We start from the raw sequence: 6288 nt of genomic DNA, 5'->3' as shown, positions 1-6288 counted from the left end.
AGCCAAATAATGACGACATGTGGGAGGGAAACAAGTGAAAGGAATCAGAAGCATGACAATTAGGTCGCAGTGTCTGATGAGGGGAACCGAGGAAATGAACCACCTAACATGACTAAGTCAATAGACACCCAAAATGTATTAGGTACAAATGGTATGAAATAGATGCCTAATGGTCATTGTATGAGACTTGAGGGAATTTTCTATAATGGTATGCAAGATAAGCACTTCAATGGCAAGTTATGAGCTGAGGAAGAAGGAAAATAAAACAAGTCGAAGACTTGCCTTAAGATACAGCCTTCATCAATATTAGCTCATCAGATAATATGGATAGCTTATAAAGAGTTATATGATAAGAATAATCAAAATTAAATGCCAGGATAGCTCAGTTTTATTTAAAAAAATAAAACACTGGACATGAGACATGGAGAGACTGATTCACAACTTTAAGCAACAAGAAGCCCTGACTACTGTTGTTATCTCCAGATCTCAGAGGACATACCTTGTTAAACAGAAGGGCAAGGGAGACAGAGGTTATTACCTGATTCTCTGACGATATGCAATGCGGATGATTATATGAATGGTGGAGCAAGAAAGAAAATGGAACAAATAGCTTATTCATAAGTCAGGAGCTATGTTTAAGACTAAGTTACCAAGAGCATGAGACTCCTGGAAAAAGTAAAGGCTTTATTTTCCCTCCAAATACTATTTTTCCTTCTCCAGAGACTTCTTTCCACCAAGCAGAACACACACACACACAGAAACACACACACACACACACACACGCACACACACACACACATCTCTCTCAAGAATAAATTGCCTCCATTATTACAGAACTGAAATATAATAGTTAATAATTATAAGAGATGAAAATCAGTATTACCATTATGGAAAGTACTAATACGGGCCAACAATAACATCTCTGGATATAAATATCCACAAGAAAGGATGTCTGCCCCAAAGAAATATCTGCATTTTCATGGTCGCTGAAATATTATCCATAATGATCAAGCTCTAGAATTAATTCAATGAAACAATAAAGTGTGTGTATATAAATACATATATTTTGCTCTTAAATATCAAAGAAGGAAATCCTGTCATTAGTGACAAAAGTCATAGATAAATCTGGACAATATTATGCTAATTGGGAAAAAAGGCACAGGAAAATGAATAAAATGTGATCTGATACATAGAATTACTCACTAGAGGCTACAGAGGAAAGAGGGTAATGAGGAGGGGTTGGTAAAAGATACAAAATTCTAGTTAGGAAAATTAATTTCAAGAGATTGATTGCATAACATATTGATTCTAGTTGATAATAATGCAGTAAATACTTGCAAATCTCCCAGGGAATTGATTTCAATTGTTGTCTCCATCAAAAATTGATCAGTAGGAAAGATGATATAAAAGCTTGATTTAGCCATTCTGTAAAACATGCATATTTAAAAACATGTTGTATTCTCTACATTTGTGCAATTGTTTTCTGTTGGATAAAAATAAATAAATTGTAAATAAATATATAAACTGCTTCTACAAACTAACCTTGAACTATGGGTTTATTAGAAACAATAATTTTATTTTGTAGTCCTATGGAATGTTATATTTTATGACCACTTAATATATTTATATAGCTAAAAGACATCAAAATATTAAAAGCCTTTCTTAGTCAATTTACTGATAAAATACATAGTAAGATTGGTTATTTGTCTCATTAAGGGCAGAATTTCTTTAATTCAAAAGTTTCATCATTTCCAAGAGCCTCAATTACTTCTCTTAGCACACCTCTTACCAGAAGTGTTAATGAGAAGCAAAATGGACTGTTAATGGACTGAGAAATATTCAAATGTAGAGGGAAGAGAGGAAATAAAAACAATGTGAATAGTCTAGAACTGCATAATTGGACTCTGAATAATTAAGTCAATTCTACCAAATATTCCCCTTAGGAATCTCTATTTTAATGCAATATGCTGATAAAAACCTAATTAATAAAGATTCTTCAATAATAAAGAATAAGACACAAAGACATACAAGTACTATATGGATCTATACTAAATAAAAAGAACAAATTATTTCAGAAATACTAAAGAACAAATAGAACAGAAAGAAGACAAGATAGATAGCCTTCATTCCAAATTGTACATGTCAACATGTCAGAAGTTAGAACAGGAGTGCATACATAACAATGATAAGGAAAAAAGTCCTAGAATCACTTGCCTTTGTGTTGGATGTCTTGGGAATTATTTTCACCCTTTGCTTTTCAGATGTTCATAAAAGAAAGCATTAACCCTTATTTCAATTAGTCATTATCCCAAAACGTTCCAAAACAAGCCAACAGGAAACTCAAAGGATTGCAACAAAATAGATTATTCGTATGAATGCGTAGATTAACTGAGTGATGGGTAAGTACGTACAGGCTTGGCTGGTGGCTCGACTTTACTCCTGTTGATGCTAGTAGGCTCATCAGCTCCATACTGAAATTCATGGAGCCAAATGGAATGATTCTCTGCCACATGTCCTCTATCCTGTTTTTATTATCTGGCCATCTGAACCATATTTATTTGTGAAAATTCAGAGATGTCAAAAAAAGCAAGTACAATGTACAAGGGTATTTTTCCAGCTTTATTAAAGTATAATATGACTGAGTATTGGGATTGTATGTTTTTCAAGCAGAGATATGCTATACGTATGTTTTGTTAATGCACCTTTCACTTCACATAACTATCTTTTACTATAATGTGGCAAGATATTAGGTCTATTCTTCTTTAGAGTTGTAAGTATACTACACAATACTGTTAACAATAGTCAATGTGGTATAGTCACCTTTACTCATCTTTATAATATGAAGCCTCATAAATTTTGACCAATATCCCTCCATTTCCTCTACCTTCAAAAATTAGATAACCATCATTTTACTTACTATATCAATGATTTTTACTTTTCTGTCTGCCAGTAGTGGGACTTGAACCAAACGCCCAGTTCTCCTACTCTGCTTTTGAATCACAACTGGAACACTCCCACTGGAATCTCACCTCCACTTTGGGTTTTTGATTGTTAATTGGAGATTAGAGTCTTTCTGATTTTGTCTGCCTGGGCTGGCTTCAAACTGTAATTCTCAGTTTTCAGCACCCTAAGTAGCTAAAAGTACAAGACTAAGCCATCGGCATACTAATAAATTTCATTTTTTTGGATTCCAACATAATCTTACCAGATTATGCATCATCTATGTTTCTTTTCTCATTTATCCCACTTAGTATAATGTCCCCCAAGTTCATCTACATGTGTTTGGTAAGATTTACTACTAAGGGTCATATTATTTTTTCTTTCTTTTTTATTATTAATATGTTTTTATTGTGAAAATACAGAATTTTTGATGCTATTCTAAATGCGATTTTTTTCTGATGTCCATTGTTGGTGTATAAAAAAATCATTGATGTTTATACTTCAATTTTTAATCTTGTCATTTTATTGATTATTGATTCTAGCAATTTTTGGTGGGGTCATTGAGATTTTCTACTTATAAAAGTATGCCACCTACATATAAAGCTAAATCTATATCTTCCTTTCAAATTTGTATGCTTTATACTTCTTTTCTTGACCAAATGCTTTGGCTTCAGATTCAGTAACTTATTGAATGGAAATAACAAGAGTTTGCTTCAGATTCAGTAACTTATTGAATGGAAATAACAAGAGTTGTTATTGCTATAGTTTGGGTTTGGGCTATCATAGCACTGGAGATGTTGGAAGTCTGATCTCTAAAGTTGTAATGATGTCTATAGAGAATGGGACATTTAAGCAGTGGGTCTAGTGGGAAGTGATTTGGGTCACTTTGTAGAGAGACTGGTACTGGTCATTTGGAATGGGTTATATCTGGCTAGAGTAGATTTTTTCTCATGAGATAGAGTTGTTGTTATAAGCAAGTATGCTGCCGCAGTTTAGTTGCTTCCTTTCTTACCTGATAATTTCTCTGTCTTACACATGTTCCTACCATGTGCTGCTATAGACCAAGAAGCCCTCACCAGAAACCAATCCCAGGGGCAAGTCCCTAGGCCTCTAAAGCTGTAAAATAATCATTTCTTTTCCCGTCAAAATATTCTATTTTGAGGAGCTAATTATTATAACAAAGGGTAAGACAGTATGTTGTCTAATATTTGATTTTATACAAAAAGTTTTAGCTCTACAAGTTGGGTATGATATCAGTTATGAGCTTCTCACATAAAAGCTTTTATAATTTAAATATTCTTTCTATATCAATTTTTTTCTATTTCCGGCATGTTAAATGGAGACTAGGGAATTCCGCATATATTTAGATTCATGTAGAATTTTTATTTTTCATTCTATTGTTTAAAAAGAATATCACTTCCAACAATATGTGATTGACTAAATGAAGTTTTAAACTAAAAGTGAGAAGCTTGTAGCTTTTACCAGGGGAAAATAAATACTTATATCCAGGTAAAACATTGCTAGAAGGGATGAAGAATCATGATCAGTCTTTCTAATATGTTTGATTTCTATCTCAGAAAAGTCTTTATATCTAGTACGTAAAGGATGTTCATTCATAGACTATTTCATATCACAGCTTTCTGAAGTGAGGCGTAATGTGGGAACATCTCTTTCTTAAAGGTGAAGTATTTCTTTCAATTAAAAAAGAAAAGAAAGAAAAACAGCAAATTTACTTAGGGGGAGAAAAACTTACAAAATTTAGGGCAAATCATCAGCAGGGATAAGGAAAACTTATTTTGATAGAGCATCAGTCAGAATTCAGATCATAGCAAATGACATGGAGATGCAAAGACTCTAGCTGCTCGCACTAGGCCTCTGTGTTAATTGGTAAAATGCTTTTTGTCTGGAAGAAAGCAAGACACATCAGGGTTCAGGATTTAGCAAGTGGAGTGTGGAATGAATTTTAGTTCCTACCAGTTCTCAGCCAATTCTTATTCTTAGGGAAAAATGTAACCTTCGTGGAAAAGAAGAAATGGTTACATTAAGCACTTCTTAAGGTTTTATTAAGTCTATTCCTTACAACATTAATTTATTTTATAATTTAGATTCATTCATCTTAATAATTCTTTCATATGTTACCTATTCTTTGCTCCCTCCCTCCCTTTCAACTTCCCTTCTTCCCTTTCTTCTATGTCCCTCACTTTTCCACTTCCTTCCTTTCTTCTTTCCTTCCTTCCTTTCTTTCTCCCTTCCTATATTTCTTCTTTTCTACTCTGAATATATTACGAATTCCTACTTACAGACAAAATTCAATCTTTTCAGTGTTTATGTTATGAGAGAATAGTTAACAAATTAGATAGTATAAAGCAGATATAAAGAAATGTAAATTTAAAAGAAAAGGAAAAGGAAAGTGCAAGATTGTTAAGTGAGGTAACAATTAGAAAAATAGGGGTCTTAAAGGGGAAGAATGTAAGAATTGGTCATTTTTATTTGTATATATGAGGTATGACTGTAATCATTACATTTACTTGAACATAATTTTACCACTGACTAGTCATGGATGAAATCTGGTAGAGATAGAGGAGCCATTCCTACTATGCTTATAACTCAACTCTATTTCATTATTTGTCTGATTCTATTCTTACTAATTTTGTTAGATTAGGCCTAAAAGAAAAAATGAATCAAAAGAAAACTATGGTAAAACATGTGTCTTTATATTCTGTGAATCTAAACTTATGTTTTCCTATGTCTGAGTGAAACTAAAGCAGACAGTCAGTAAAACTTTACAGAAAACTGCTAAAATAAAAATATATAAAATATAACTTGTCATATTGTGCTTTATAAATACTTTTCAAGTCTATAATTTTTCTTGGTTCCAAATTAATCTATAGAGTAGTCAGATTGGTGATTGTTAAAGTCAAAAATGCATACATTTGCTGCAGTAACAACCCCCAAATGAATTATGGTTTCTTGGTTTTATTTCTTTTTTTTTTAGCTAGTTGGTTATTTTAACAAAGTCTTCATGAGTAGTCCAGTTTTCTAAATAAACACAACTTATTTTTAAATAAAAAAATAAACACTGACATTCAGAAAAATCTTTGTTTTACTCTCTAAAGGGGAAGTTTGTTGAATATGGTGAGTCATTATAATACTGCTAGAAGATTTAATACTCATTTTTTTTTAACTCGGAACCATCTAACTTTTTTTAACCATGAGAGACACCATGAATAAGCAACTTGTGAAGATATAGCATTAAATACATGAGCATTTTGTAAAAAAAATTATGTTGAATTTATAACTATGGAATTTTAATACTGCCACAATTTCCCTTGATTTGGCACATTGCAT

This window comes from Dipodomys ordii, unplaced genomic scaffold (assembly GCF_000151885.1).
Source record: "Dipodomys ordii isolate 6190 unplaced genomic scaffold, Dord_2.0 Scaffold73, whole genome shotgun sequence".
In the NCBI taxonomy this organism is placed as follows: Eukaryota; Metazoa; Chordata; class Mammalia; order Rodentia; family Heteromyidae; genus Dipodomys; species Dipodomys ordii.
Note: the sequence above shows the minus strand (reverse complement) of the source record.